This window comes from Monodelphis domestica, chromosome 2, assembly GCF_027887165.1.
Source record: "Monodelphis domestica isolate mMonDom1 chromosome 2, mMonDom1.pri, whole genome shotgun sequence".
NCBI classification, from domain to species: Eukaryota; Metazoa; Chordata; class Mammalia; order Didelphimorphia; family Didelphidae; genus Monodelphis; species Monodelphis domestica.
The window spans coordinates 31,016,318-31,031,523 of NC_077228.1; positions in this window are offsets into that span (position 1 = coordinate 31,016,318).

Consider the following 15,206-nt stretch of genomic DNA (forward strand, 5'->3'; position numbering starts at 1 on the left):
TAACCTGAAAAAAAAACATATTAGAGATAGAGGAAAACATAAGCTTAACTCTCATAACTTTAAATGTGAACGGAGTAAAAAATTCAAATAAAATGAAAAAATGACAAATTAGGTGAGAAAACAAAACCCTAAAATCTGTTGCTTACAAGAAGCACGTTTCTTGCATACCCTTTGATTCAGCAATACTGCTACTAGGCTTGTACCCCCAAAGAGATAATAAGGAAAAATACTTATATAAAAATATTCATAGAAGCACCCTTTGTGATGGCAAAAAAAATTGGAAAATGAGGGAGTGTCCCTTGATTGGGGAATGTTTGAACAAATTGTGGTATATGATGGTGATGGAATACTATTGTGCTGTAAGGAATGATGAACTGGAGGATTTCTATGTGAACTGGGAGAACCTCCATGAACTGATGCAGAGTGAAAGGAGCAGAACCAGGAGAACATTGTACACAGAAAGTAAAACATTGTGGAAAAATCCAATGTAATGGACTTTGCTACTAGTAGCAATGCAACAAGACAGGCCATTCCTGAAGGATTTATGGGAAAAAATGTTAACCACATTGAGAGAAAGAACTGTGAGAGTAGAAATGCAAAAGAAAACCATATGAAATCACTTATCACATGTATATATGAGTATGTGATTTGGGGTTTAGGCTTTAAAAGATGGCTCTGTAGCAAAAATGAATAATGTGGAAATTAGTATCAAGTGATAACATTCGTACAACCTAGTGGAATTGCTTGTCAGCTTTGGGAGGGGGAAGGAAAGAAGGGAGGGAAGAGAGGAGGGAAAGAAAATGAATCATGTCAACATGGAAAATATTTAAAAATAAATAATTTTAAATAAATAATTTTTTAAAAGAAACACATTTGAAAAACAAATAAATTACATAAAATAAAACTGAAAGGAAAGGGGGATATTTTACTATGCTTCAAGTGAATCCAGAAAAGCAAGAGCTGCAATGATGCTATCTGAGAAAGCAAAACCAAATAATAATAATTTTTTTAAAACCCTAAAAGGAATAAACAAGGAAATTATATTATTCTGAAAGGACATATAGGCAACAAACTATTATCAGTAATAAACTTATATGATCCAAATGCCTTAGCATCCAATTTTATAAGGAAAATATTATTTGAGCTATGAGAAGACATAGAAACAATAGTTTCTCAGATTTATAAAAGTCTAACAGAAATAAATAAAAGGGAAATACTTTGTTTCATTGTTATCATTTTCTTTTACATGGCTATTGTTTGTATGATTTGTTCTTTTACCTAGTCATTATTTAAGATTTCAGGTGTATGGGGTGGTCAGGGAGGAGTAGTATCTCTGGTATGGAGGGCTTGTCGTACCCTTCTAGGGCAGTTCTCCAGCCTCTGACCCCCACCTGACACCCAGCTCTCACTTGTACCTCCCAGTAGCTGCTAGCATGCAGCAGCGGCCACACCCCGGGCAACGGCTTCGACAGGCCGGCTAAACTTTGTGAGGGTAGCCATCGGGCCATCAACTCCTGGTGAACCAGGGCTTTGCTCACCCAGCATATGAAGACTGCTTTGGTGGAACAGGCAGAAGAAACCAATAAGAAGGTTCAACGGCTGAGAGGGCGACGCAGCAAAGCACTGTGGAGTGCTTAGGTCGTGTTGGAGCACAAAAGACAACATGGCCATCCAATGCAGCTGAGGAAGTCTCCAGGTGTAACGACTTTTCGTGCCACTGGACCCAGGCTTCCAACGCTGAGAGAGTAGGACTGTCTCTGTGCATCGACTCTTCCACTTAAATCTCCTTCATGCACAAGTGTCTTTGTGCACAAAAACACACAAAGACAATCTTTATCCTTGGTTACCGAGAGACTACTACTATTTAAGATTTCATTATTAAGCCTCCATCTGGGTATGAAATCTTTTATTTGTGATCCCTTTACTAATTTGTATCCTTATTGCATTATAGTCTATAAAGGATATATTGATAACTCTTACTTTATATTTGTTTGTAATATCTCCGTGCCCTAGCAGATGGTCATTTTTTGTAAAAGTGCTACAGATAAATATGCATATTTTTTTGCTGTCACATTTGTTGTTGGGTTGTTTTTATTTTTATTTTTTATAGGCAATGGGGATTAAGTGACTTGCACAGGGTCACACAGCTAGGAAGTGTCTGAGGCCAAATTTGAACCCAGAACCTTCCATCTCTAGGCCTGACTCTTAATCCACTGAGCCACCCAGCTGCTGCTGTCACATTTGAAAGATGCCATAACTCTTAACTCTAGTTCTTCTGGAAATTTGTTCAGTTCCATATCCCTTTTCTTTATTTTTTTCTGTTAGACTTATCTAAAACTGCATTACAGTCTACGTCTTCTTGTAGCTCAAATAATGTTTCCTTTATAAAATTGGATGCTAAGACATTTTACTATAGACAACTCATTAGAAATACACTGATCTTTGTATATGATTTGGAATTTATTACTTAGTATATTTCCCATGACTTTTGTTACCCATGAGGCATAGTCAGCACCTTTTGAGTAACTTAATTATGGCCTATTGGAGGTCATCTTCTTATAAAAAGTGCTATTCCCTATGTTTTTATGTGAAGATTAGATCTTTATTAGTCTCTACTACTCCTAAGGAAGGAATTGGAATTAGCTGACTTGTAATTAATTAAAATAAAATGTTATTTAAATTTGGAGTTCTAAGTAACCACAGAAAAAAAATGAAGACTGCTTTGGCAGAACAGGCGGAAGAAACCAATAAGAAGGTTCAACGGCTGAGATGGCGATGCAGCAAGGCACTGTGGAGTGCTTAGGGCGTGTTGGAGCACAAAAGACAACACGGCCACCCAATGCAGCTAAGGAAGTCTCCAGGTGTACCGACTTTTCGTGCCACTGGACCCAGGCTTCCAACGCCGAGAGAGTGGGACTGTCTCTGTGCAAGACTTTTCCACTTAAATCTTCATGCATAGGTGTCTGTGCACAAAAATGCACAAAGACAATCGTCATCCTCGGTTCGAGAGACAACCAACAACAACAATTTAATAATATCAGAACCACAAGGCTTTGAGCTGGGCTTTACTATTTACCGGACGAGTCATGTTTCAGAGGTTTACTTAAGTGTATTGAGATCAGTTTTGTAAAAGATTTTAGCAAGAATATCTAAGTATCTACAAGCAATGTGGAGCCAGAGAAGCAAATCTATTGAAAAGGAGTTCCCTTCAGAGCTACTCTGAGGAGAGTATCTTTTCCAGACTATCCAAGGGAAGATGTTACCAGAAGTCAGCTGACTACATGGGTCCTCTGGGATTCAAATTGAAATGTACTGATTAAATGGGCATTGGAAGCAGGCCACCCCCAAACTATAATCTCTTGTTGCAATGATCTGGCTTTTGGCATTCTTGGCTCAGAAGTTAGTTTGTTTGATTTCTATAGCAAAATGAGTCTGATCCTTCCCACCCTTAGTGGATTAATGACATTTTTAGTTGGCTTCTTTTGGGCCTTGGAGATTTTGGCTGCCCTCTTTTTCAGGGACTCCTCACTCTCCCTGAATGTACCTTATCCCTCTTTTGGGAAATTAGGTGTTGCTTATGTGTCACCCTTGTATTGGGTTCGATGTTACTAATCCTGTAGTGCTTCAGCAGTCCCTGAAAGTGACCCAAAGCCTCATTAGTCTAGGGTGGAATCTTGGTTCATCCTGACCAAAATGAAGAAAGTCAACCTCTGGGAAACTCTCGGCCCCAACCTCCTCTGACCAACAGTTTCCAGCTATCCCCATTAAAACTGTAAGGGGGGAGGGGGCAGCTAGGTGGCAGCTAGGTGGCTCAGTGGATTGAGTTAGACCTAGAGACGGGAGGTCCTAGGTTCAAATCTGGCCTCAGACACTTCCCAGCTGTGTGACCCTGGGCAAGTCACTTGACCCCCATTGCCTAGCCCTGACCACTCTTCTGCCTTGGAGCCAATACACAGTATTGACGCCAAGATGGAGCCAATACACAGTATTGACTCCAAAGTGGAGCCAATACACAGTGTTGACGCCAAGATGGAAGGTAAGGGTTTAAAAAAAAAAGACTGTAAGAGAGGGAAGCAGATTCAACATGCTAGAAGAGCAAATCAAGTGGGGGAAGGGCAAGGACAGAGAATTCCAGAGAAGGATCAGAAGAGCCGAGAAGATCCAAGCAGTTGACTCACTTCTCTTTGGGAACCCTTCAGAGAAATTGGTCTGAGAGAACCTCTGAGCTTGATCATCCTTCAATGAATCCAGACCCCCTGAATCCAGTGGAAGATAAGAGGAGTGGATAGGACTTTATCATAAAGCTATCTACCCAAGGAAGATTTCCTCTCTATCCCTCTAAAGTGGTCCTTGTGAACTTCATATTATAAATAGGATAGCTAGAAGTCAGGACAACTTTCACAACTGACCCAGGATAGTCAGGCAATCAGCCTGACCCTTCAGAATTTGGAGAGGGGGTCAGTTGTTAGTCTCTTAGGAACTTCCTTCATCCCACTTTCCCATTGCTTTACCCAACAATCCTATTTACCCCATCTTATGTGTGTTCCTTAAGAAGAAATAGCTGTTTCTTTAGATCAAGTGCCTGCTTCCTAATATCTAAGGAGAGAGCCCTAAAGCTTGGGGAGAAGAGCTACACTTTCTCCTCAAGGAGGAAGAATCAGTTCAGACTTGCATCTTACATTCAACCCTCCTCTAAAGGAATACAGTATGTACCTCTGATGACAACTAGTGTGGGTTTTACTAAGGAAAGAGAGGGGAGAAACAATCTATTCCCCCTCTCCATCTTCTGGCTCCATTCCATCTCTCTCACACTTTGGCCTCAAAGTAAGCATAGTGGGTGGTTCCCCCTATCTATTACAAGACATATGCAAGCAGTTCCTTACTGCCTTTGTTCCTGGATGTAGTTCCAATAACATTTCTGCAACCTTGTTTTTGTAATCCTTCAGCACTTTCAACACTCCCTTCCTGCAGTTTAGCTGATCTGGATACCCCCACCAGCTGTTTCCCATGACTATACCCTATATAGAAATCCTCTTCTCCCTTTTCTTCCTGGGCATCCCTGCCAGAAAAAGGTAACATGTTGCTCAAATTGCAATTACTTGAAGCTGAATAAATGTTTTACCTTATTTACTGATCATTGAGTAGTTCTTTTCTCCCCTTCTCTGGGTTCCTTTTATGGCCCTAAAGCTGCCCTTCCTCAGGGTATCTAGCTTGTCCTTACTTACAATAAAGACTGTCCTGCTGTTTCAGAGACATTTCTAGGACTCCAAATAGAAGGCCAAATCCTCTAACCTTCTGAGGGTCATAGGCTTGGGAGGAAGAGAAATAGAAGCTATAAATCCCCTTTCCTCGGCAATTCTATCTCAGGGACTTGGCTGGATCTGCTCTTTCCTCTAAGATGCCATTTTGAAGGAACTTGAAACCAACTTGGGAACTAGTGTGTCATTTCATACAAGGCCCATAGGACAGGACAAGATGTATCATACTTTAATGTCTTTGATTTATTGACTGAGTCATTAGAGATTGAAGAAACTTACTGATATCATGGAAACTTGCCCTCCAGATGGTACCCAAATGGGCCCCTTGTCCCAAGAACTAAGATTGACATGTCCTTATTTATGTAGTTTCACAAGAATATATTATCTCTGAAATTCAGGTTTCACTGACCTAGGTTACCAGGACCATATGTTAAACATCTGGGTACCAAAGACTAAGATTGATGTGTCTTCCCTTTTGGCACCTGGGTTTCAGGACAACCCCCACCCCAGGAATTCCTCTGCACTCCCTCTACCCTAAAAGTGTATAAAAAGCCTGCAAGCCCCAGACCCAGGGCCAGCAATTTCAGTGCTGTGCCCCAAGCTATAGTTTGGTAAATAAAGTACTTCTTGTGTGTCGCATTACCATGTGTGTGTGTCCTCCATGGAATCTGAACCAGAACTGGATAGAACAAGATGTTCCCACTTGATAAAAGAGTCTACAGTTGCAATATTTTGCTATTTACTTTAGGTGGGGTGCAGAGATTGGTTGATTAGATTCCCATCATTTTACCTTTCACCCACAGGAGATCTTTCTTCTACTTGACTCTTCCATAATTTAGTCAATGGTCCTTGAGGTTTGCCAGTCTGCCAGAGGATTTGATGCACAAAAAGGTTAAGAACCTTTCCTTTAGATTAAATACAAAAAGTCTTTGGACAAACTGGAGTGACTTGACAAGAAGAGTGTCTGGATGGACTCAGGAAACTTAATCAGGTCTTGCAGGTCTTCTCCAGAGCCCTCACTCTTCGATGATCCTCCAAAGTATTTGTTAATAATAGGAATCCTGTAGCAATTAGAGAAGAAAAAGAAATTTAAGGTATTAAAGTAGGCAATGAGGAAACTAAACTACCACTTTTTGCAGATGATATAATGATATACTTAAAGAATCCCAGAAAATCAACTAAAAGATAATAGAAATAATTAACAACTTTAGCAAAGTTGCAGGGTACAAAATAAACCCACATAAGTCATCAGCATTTCTAGGTATTTCCAACACAACTCAGCAGCAAGAGTTAGAAAGAGAAACTCCACTTAAAATCACTCTAGACAATATAAAATATTTAGGAATCTATCTGCTAAGACAAACACAGGAATTATATGAACACAACTACAAAACATTTTTCACACAATTAAAACTAGATCTAAATAATTGGGAAAACAATAATTGTTCATGGGTAGAATGAACTAATATAATAAAAATGACAATCCTACCCAAATTAACCTACTTATTCAGTGCCATATCTATCAAACTACAAGAAAAGTTTTTTATAGAATTTTAAAAATTATAACAAAGTTGTTATGGGCCAGCTGCAACAAGAAACTCATAGATTCTTCTAATGTAGAAGAGAAGCTGAGGACTGAAAGCGATGGGTGAAAATTAAATATTAAAATGAAAGACACAGAAAAAAATGAGACACAGAGACAGTTTTTACAATCAGTGAAAGGACCAGCCAATTCAGGGGAAGAGTGGCCTAGAGGATTTATTTAAATGTAAATGAATCAAAGAGAGATCTGTTCATTTACAAAACAAAAGGGTACAACAAATATTTTTCAAGTAGGTTTACAAAGTTCTTCCCAAAAAGTACCAAATTGGGTGACAAAAGGAAGCTAATTGAAGATACTGTTGAAACCTTCCTCCAGGAACCCATTTTTAACCTACTCAGATGTCTTTCCTGACTCACAGGATTTCTATCCTGCTTTTTCAGACAACAGAGTTAAGTTTTTCTGATCTCTAGGAACCTTGTAGTCTGTCCATTGCTGTTTTCACTATGTGAAGTCAAATGCTATGTGCATCCCTCAAAGATTAAGAGAAGTTCAATTCCTTAGCCAGATTCTCTGCCAATTTCTCTGATTGAAGGATTCAGTATAAATCAATCATGTGAATTATTAATTATATAGACACAAGACTGACCCAGAACTCCTTGCTTATTGGAATCAGCTTTTGAATACATATTTATCAATCCTATGACTCGTTATGTCTGAATTCCTTCAAAAGTTCATCTGGAAGAACAAAAGATCAAGAATACCAAGGGAAATAATGAAAAAAAAAATGTGAAGGAAGGTGGTCTAGCAGTACCAGATCTTAAATTGTACTATAAAGCAGTGGTCATCAGAACAATATGGTACTGGCTAAGAGACAGAAGGGAAGATCAATGGAATAGACTGGGGTAAGTGACCTAAGCAAGCTAGTGTTCGATAAACCCAAAGATCCCAACTTTTGGGAAAAGAACTTACTGTTTGACAAAAACTGCTGGGGAAATTAGAAAACAGTATGGGAAAAATTAGGTTGAGTTCAACATCTTACTCTATACCAAGATAAATTCAAAACCTGTAAATGACTTAAATATAAAGAGTGAAATCATATATAAAGTAATTGGACATAGAATAGTATACCTGTCAGATCTGTGGGAAAGGAAGGAATCAATGACCAAGCAAGAGACAGAGAACATTATAAAATGTAAAATGAATGACTATGATTATATCAAATTAAAAAGATTTTGTAAAACAAAACCAATGCAACCAAAATTAGAAGGAAAGCAACAAACTGGTAAAATATTTTTAAACAAAAATCTCTGACAAAGGTTTAATTTCCCAAATATATAAGAAATTGAAGTCAAATTTACAAAAAATCAAGCCATTTCCCAATCAACAAATGGTCAAGGGACATGAATAGGCAGTTTTCGCATGAAGAAATCAAAACTATCAATAAGCACATGAAAAAGTGTTCTAAATCCCTCCTGATTAAATAAATGCACATTAAGACAACATTGAGGTACCACCTCATACCTAGAAGACTATCCAATATAGCAGCAAGGGAAAGTGATAAATGTTGGAGGGGTTGTGGCAAAATTAGAACACTAATACACTGCTGGTAGAGTTATGAATTGGTCCAACCACTCTGGAGGGCAATTTGGAATTATAACCAAAGGGCTTTAAAAGAATGCCAGCCCTTTGATCCAGTCATAGCACCGCTCGGTTTGTACCCCAAAGAGATAATGAGAAAAAATACTTGTACAAAAATATTCATAGCTGCACTCTTTATGGTGGCAAAAAGTTGGAAAATGTGAATCTTAAAACTACTCAGACTCGGGGGCAGCTGGGTAGCACAGTGGATTGAGAACCAGTCCTAGAGACGGGAGGTCCTAGGTTCAAATCTGGCTTCAGCCACTTCCCAGCTGTGTGACCCTGGGCAAGTCACTTGACCCCCATTGCCTAGCCCTTACCACTCTTTTGCCTTGGAGCCAATACACAGTATTGACTCCAAGACGGAAGGTAAGGGTTTAAAAAAAAAAAACTACTCAGACTCTACTTCAGAAGATTTGATTAAGCTATTCCCCATTTTTAACAATAGAGGTACTTAATCAGGGATGTATTGAAAACTTTTAAAATTACTCCACCCTGATCAGACAGTGCCTTAGGGGAAGATAAAGTTGTAAACTCCTGACTGAACAATGAAAAGTCCCTAACTCATAGTAAAGCTAGAACCTTAAGCTAGGTCTATTTTTAGATCTAATACAAAAAGGTGCTAAATACCTATAAAGGTTAAATTAATCACTAAAAGGTCAAGCAACTTACAAAAGGCAAGCTTAACAAAAAGAGGTGTGAAGTACTCAGTAGATTTTATCTAACCAGTGTGATATTTATTGGGAAAAGATGAAATGTGAGGTTTGGAAAAACTGGGGATAAAGTGAGGTTTGTATGGGAGTATGGAGGAGTTGAGGGGAGAGAGGGAATATTGCTCGGTGAGACAAAGGAGAGAGATGCCCCCTGCTGAGAGAAAGCAGCAGAGGTCAGATAAGGACTGTTTGTCTTGAATGACTGAACTGATGCTCAGCTCCCTCTATGCAGAGAAAAGATAATCCACTTAACTGACTGCAAATTCAAATAATATAAAGTTTATTAACCAGTTGGGATTGGAGTTTTTTTCTCAGCTTCAGGGCTGAGGCCAGGCCCCAGAGGCTGGCAGAGGGTTTCTCCCACTCCCATCTACTCTATATCAGTCCTTGTTTTGCCTAATTCAGAATCTTAGCAGTAGATAGAAAGCAAACAAGAACAGATCTGACCTTCAGAAGTGATTGGACCTGAATCTTCAGACTGAACCAAGAAGGGGCACACCACATCAGACTGGGCTGAATAAGCTCCTCCCTCCTCCAACACCAGGAAGGAAGTCCAGCCCGGCAGGAAGGAAGTGCTAGTCACAAGACCCAACTGTCACTCCCAGTTGCCCTTTACCCCACCAACTGTTAGTCTAGTTTCCTTTCTATACCAGAGAAGGTGAGAACAAAAGAAGATGAGAACTAAGAATGGGCAGTCCTGGGAAAAAAGCATCTACTGTGATTGGTAGATGTGAAAATTTAGGGGAGGTGACATAAGAGAAAATTTCTTTAAAAGGAGAAGGATTAAACTCAGTTGCGGAGTTCAGGAGTTCAGTGGAGGATTTTGAGGTTGCTTGAGATGATCTTGTGGTGGGTAATAAAGACTGACTTGCTCTCCCTTAGGCTCAGGCCTAGGCCCTTTCTCCTATTTTCTCTCTCTCTCTCTCTCTCTCTCTCTCTCTCTCTCTCTCTCTCTCTCTCTCTCTCTCTCTCTCTCTTTTTCCTTCCCTTAATTCCTTCATTTGTATTAATTAAAATCTCCATAAAACCCAGCTGACTTGAGTATTTTTATATTTGGGAATTTTACCATGGTGACCACTTAATTTTAGATTTTAAGTCAAGACACTAAAATTTATCTTTATAGTTTGGCTGAAACCCTTTACAGTTTTGGCATTACAAGTTTTTAACATACACAGTTTTAACAACCACATTTTCATGGTTACAAAAATGAGGGGATGACCTTCTATTGGCGAACAGCTGAACAAATTGTGGTATCTGGTGGTGATGGAATACTATTATGCTCAAAGGAATGATGAACTGGTGGGATTCCATGTGAACTGAAAAGACCTCCAAGAATTGATGCAGAGTGAAAGGAGCAGAACCAAGAGAACATTGTACACAGAGACTGAAACATTGTAGCACAAGAAAATGTAACTGACTTTGCTACTAGCAGCAATGCATGATCCAGGACAATCCAGAGGAACTTAGGTGGAAGAACACTATTCACATCCAGAGAAAGAGAAAGAACTGTGGGAGAAGAAAGAGAAGAAAAAATAGGCTTGATCATGTAATTTAATGGGGATATAAGGGTTTTGAGGTTAAAGGATCGCTCTACTACAAATATAAATAACATGGAAATGAGTTTTGAACAATGATACACATATAACCCAGTGGAATTGCTTGTCAGTTGGGGGCGGGGGGAGGAAGAGAAGAGGGAAAAATCATGAATCATGTAACCATAGGAAAACATTCTAGATAATTTTTTTAAATTTTGCTCATGATAAAGTACATATTCCTTAGTTTGACAATAATAATAATAACAGTAATTCTGGCATTTAAGGTTTACAAAGTTCTTATTTATGGGGTAAATTTTAAGGTTACTTGTGGAAGAGATGGAAGATGATAGAAATATATACATACATACATACAGGTCAAGATGGCGGCTTAGAGGCAGCAAAAGTTCAGACCTCTGAAAACCCTTCCTTACCAATCACAAACTGAATGCTCCTAGGGGACTGAAATTCAAACTTATCAACAGGACAGAGCCAGGGAACCCCCCAAAAGCCAGAGTCCTAGATCACTCGGGTCTAAGGGGAAGGCAGAAGGAAGGTCCCAGGACCCCTCCCCCCCAACCCAGAGTGCTGATCCTACGGCAGTAGCAGGAACCTCAGGGCCGGCAAAAAGGTCTCAGGGCCGGCTGTTCTGAAGGGCACACCTTGAAAGCAACCTGAGCCAGTCTTGGGGGCATCCAACACAGATGGCAGGGAAACAGAGAGAGACTGGGGCTCCATCTGAGTCTCACTGGAGGTTTTTGCTTCAGGGAACATTCAGACCAACCCAGCTGAACCTAATCCCATCAGGAGCCCTCAGAGCTCAGGGAGGCCAGGACCCCTCCCCCCTTAGAGTGCAGGGTCTTCTGAAAGGACAGAAATCTCAGGGCCGGCAAAGGCACTGAGGTACCTTGCAGTCAGTGCTGTGCCAGGCTCAGAGCGTGGAAGTAAGGCAGCAGAGAAGCAACTGGAGGGAACTGAGAGCAGTAACACCTGAAACACCGGCAGGCAGGGGAGGGCAGACCCTGGGCTTCCCCGGGAAGACAGCACAGCTGCGGAGAATGTACAATTTGCATGGGGCTAAATCCTTGGACCATTAGACAGACAGACTAAGAGCCAGTACTCCTCACTCAGATAGAGATGGCAAACAGTACAGAAGTGCAAAAGCCTCCAAACACCAAGAAAAGCAAGAAGAAGGGGGTGACTTTGGACACATTTTATGGAGCAAAAATAGAAAATACAGAGGAGATAGAAGAGGAAACACAAACAAATGCTCCAAAACCTTCCAAAGGAAATGGAAATTCTCCACAAAGTCTTGAAGAATTTAAATAGGAAATTATCAAAAAGATGGAAGCCTTCTGGCAGGGAAAATGAGAAACAATGCAAAAGGAACTCAGCAATATGAGAGACCAAAATATGCAAATGCAGAAATAGCTCAAAGCCTCAAAAAACAGGTCAGACCAAACTGAAAAGGAAAACCAGTCTTTAAAGGTCAGAATCAGGCAACTGGAAGACGATAATCTTGCAAACAATCAAGAATTAATAAAGCAAAGTCAAAAGACTAATGAATTAAAAGACAACATAAAATAGCTCACTGACAAGGTGACAGACTGGGAAAACAGAGGAAGGAGAGACAACTTAAGAATCATTGGTCTGCCTGAAAAAACAGAGATAAACAGTAATCTTGATATCATAATACATGATATCATCAAAGAAAACTGCCCAGAGATTCTAGAAAAAGGGGACAAAATATGCATTGAAAGAGTTCACAGAACACCCTCTACACTAAATCCCCAAAAGACAACTCCCAGGAAAGTAATTGCCAAATTCCAAAGCTTCCAAGCAAAAGAAAAAATCTTACAAGAAGCCAGAAAAAGACAATTTAAATATAAAGGAACACCAATCAGGGTCACACAGGACCTAGCAATTTCCACTCTGAATGACCGTAAGGCATGGAAGATGGTATTCAGAAAAGCAAGAGAGCTGGGTCTTCAACCAGGAATCAGCTATCCATCAAAACTGACTATATACTTCCAGGGGAAAGTATGGGCATTCAACAAAATACAAGATTTCCAAATGTTTGTAAAGAAAAGACCAGAACTCTGTGGAAAGTTTGATATCCAAACACAAAGAGCAAGAGAAACATGAAAAGGTAAATATGAAGGAAAGGGAAAAGGTGAAAAATGTTATCTTTTTCTTTTATTCAAACTCTCTTCTATAAGGACTACTTTTATATCAATTTATATATATTAATATGTAGGGAAAATGTAATGTGTAACCCTCAAAAATTGGATGCATCATTAGAGTAGCAAGAAGAATCACACATAGGGAAAGTTTGGGGCATCAAAAAGATATGGAGAAAGGGGGGAATAGAAAGAAAAAGGGAGGGGGGGAATCTTTGATGGTACTAAGATATACTCCAAGAAATAGGAAAAAAACTAAATAGAATAATCTTTGTCACACAAAGATACACATGGGAAGGGGAGGGAAAGAATTCTCCTATAAGAAGGAGAGGAAGAGAGTTTTTACTTAAACCTTACTCTCAGTGAAATCAACTCTGAGAGGGAAGACCATCCAGATCCATTGGGATCTTGAACTTTATCTTATCCAACGGGGAAAGGGAGAAGGGAAAACCAAGGGCAGTAGGAGGGAAGGGAACACAAAAAGGGAGGGAAGAAGGGGGGGGGGAACAAAAAGGGAGGAGTTAGAAAGGGAAACATATCAATGGAGGGGACTAGGGGGACAGATTTAAACTAAATCACTGGCTTAAAAGGTTATAGCTAAAGAAGAAAGGTCAGAAATAGGGGAGGATATCAAAATGCCAGGGAGTCCACAAGTGACAATCATAACTTTGAACGTGAATGGGATGAACTCACCCATAAAACGTAGACAAATAGCAGAATGGAACTAGAATCCAAAACCCTATCATATGTTGTCTTCAAGAAACACAGATGAGGCGGGTAGACACTCACAATGTCAGAATTAAAGGATGGAGTAAGACCTTCTGGGCCTCAATTGATAGAAAGAAGGCAGGGGTTGCAATCATGATATCTGACAAAGCCAAAGCAAAAATATACCTGATTAAAAGGGATAGGGAAGGTAACTATATTTTGTTAAAAGGGACTTTAGATAATGAGAAAATATCACTAATCAACATATATGCATCAAATAGTATAGCACCCAAATTCCTAATGGAGAAATTAGGAGAATTGAAGGAGGAAATAGACAGTAAAACCAGATTAGTGGGAGATTTGAACCAACCACTATCAAATTTAGATATCTCAAATAAATAAATAAGAGGTAAAAGAAGTGAAATCTTAGAAAAATTAGAGTTAATAGACATATGGAGAAAAATAAATAGGGACAAAAAGGAATACATCTTCTTCTCAGTACCACATGGCACATTCACAAAGATTGACCATACATTAGGTCACAGAAACATGGCATACAAATGCAGAGAAGTAGAAATAATAAATGTAGCCTTTTCAGATCATAAGGCAATAAAAATAATGATCAGTAAAGGTACACGGAGAACCAAATCAAAAATTAATTGGAAATTAAATAATATGATACTCCAAAATCAGTTAGTTAGAGAAGAAATTATAGAAACAATTAATAATTTCTTCAAGGAAAATGACAATGGTGAGACATCCTTTCAAACCTTATGGGATGCAGCCAAAGCAGTAATTGGAGGGAAATTCATATCCCTGAGTGCATATTTTAACAAACCAGGAAGGGCAGAGATCAATGAATTGAAAATGCAAATAAAAAAAACTTGAAAGCAAACAAATTAACCCCCCCCCCCAGAAGAAAACCAAACTAGAGATCCTAAAAATTAAGGGAGAAATTAATAAAATTGAAAGTGATAGGACTATTAAACTAATAAATAAGACTAGAAGCTGGCACTTTGAAAAAACAAACAAAATAGACAAAGTACTGGTCAATCTAATTTTAAAAAGGAAAGAAGAAAAGCAAATTAACAGCATCAAAGATGAAAAGGGGGACATCACCTCCAATGAAGAGGAAATTAAGGTAATCATTAAAAATTACTTTGCCCAATTATATGGCAATAAATATACCAATCTAGGCGATATGGATGAATATATACAAAAATATAAACTGCCTAGACTAACAGAAGAAGAAATAGAATTCTTAAATAATCCCATATCAGAAAATGAACTCCAATAGGCCATCAAAGAACACTCTAAGAAAAAAAATCCCCAGGGTCTGATGGATTCACAAGTGAATTCTATCAAATATTCACAGAACAGCTAATCCCAATACTATACAAACTATTTGACATAATAAGCAAAGAGGGAGTTCTACCAAATTTCTTTTATGACACAAACATGGTACTGATTCCAAAGCCAGGCAGGTCAAAAACAGAGAAAGAAAATTATAGACCAATCTCCCGAATGAATATAGATGCAAAAATCTTAAATAGGATACTAGCAAAAAGACACCAGCAAGTGATCAGAAGGGTCATCCACCATGATCAAGTAGGATTTATACCAGGGATGCAGGG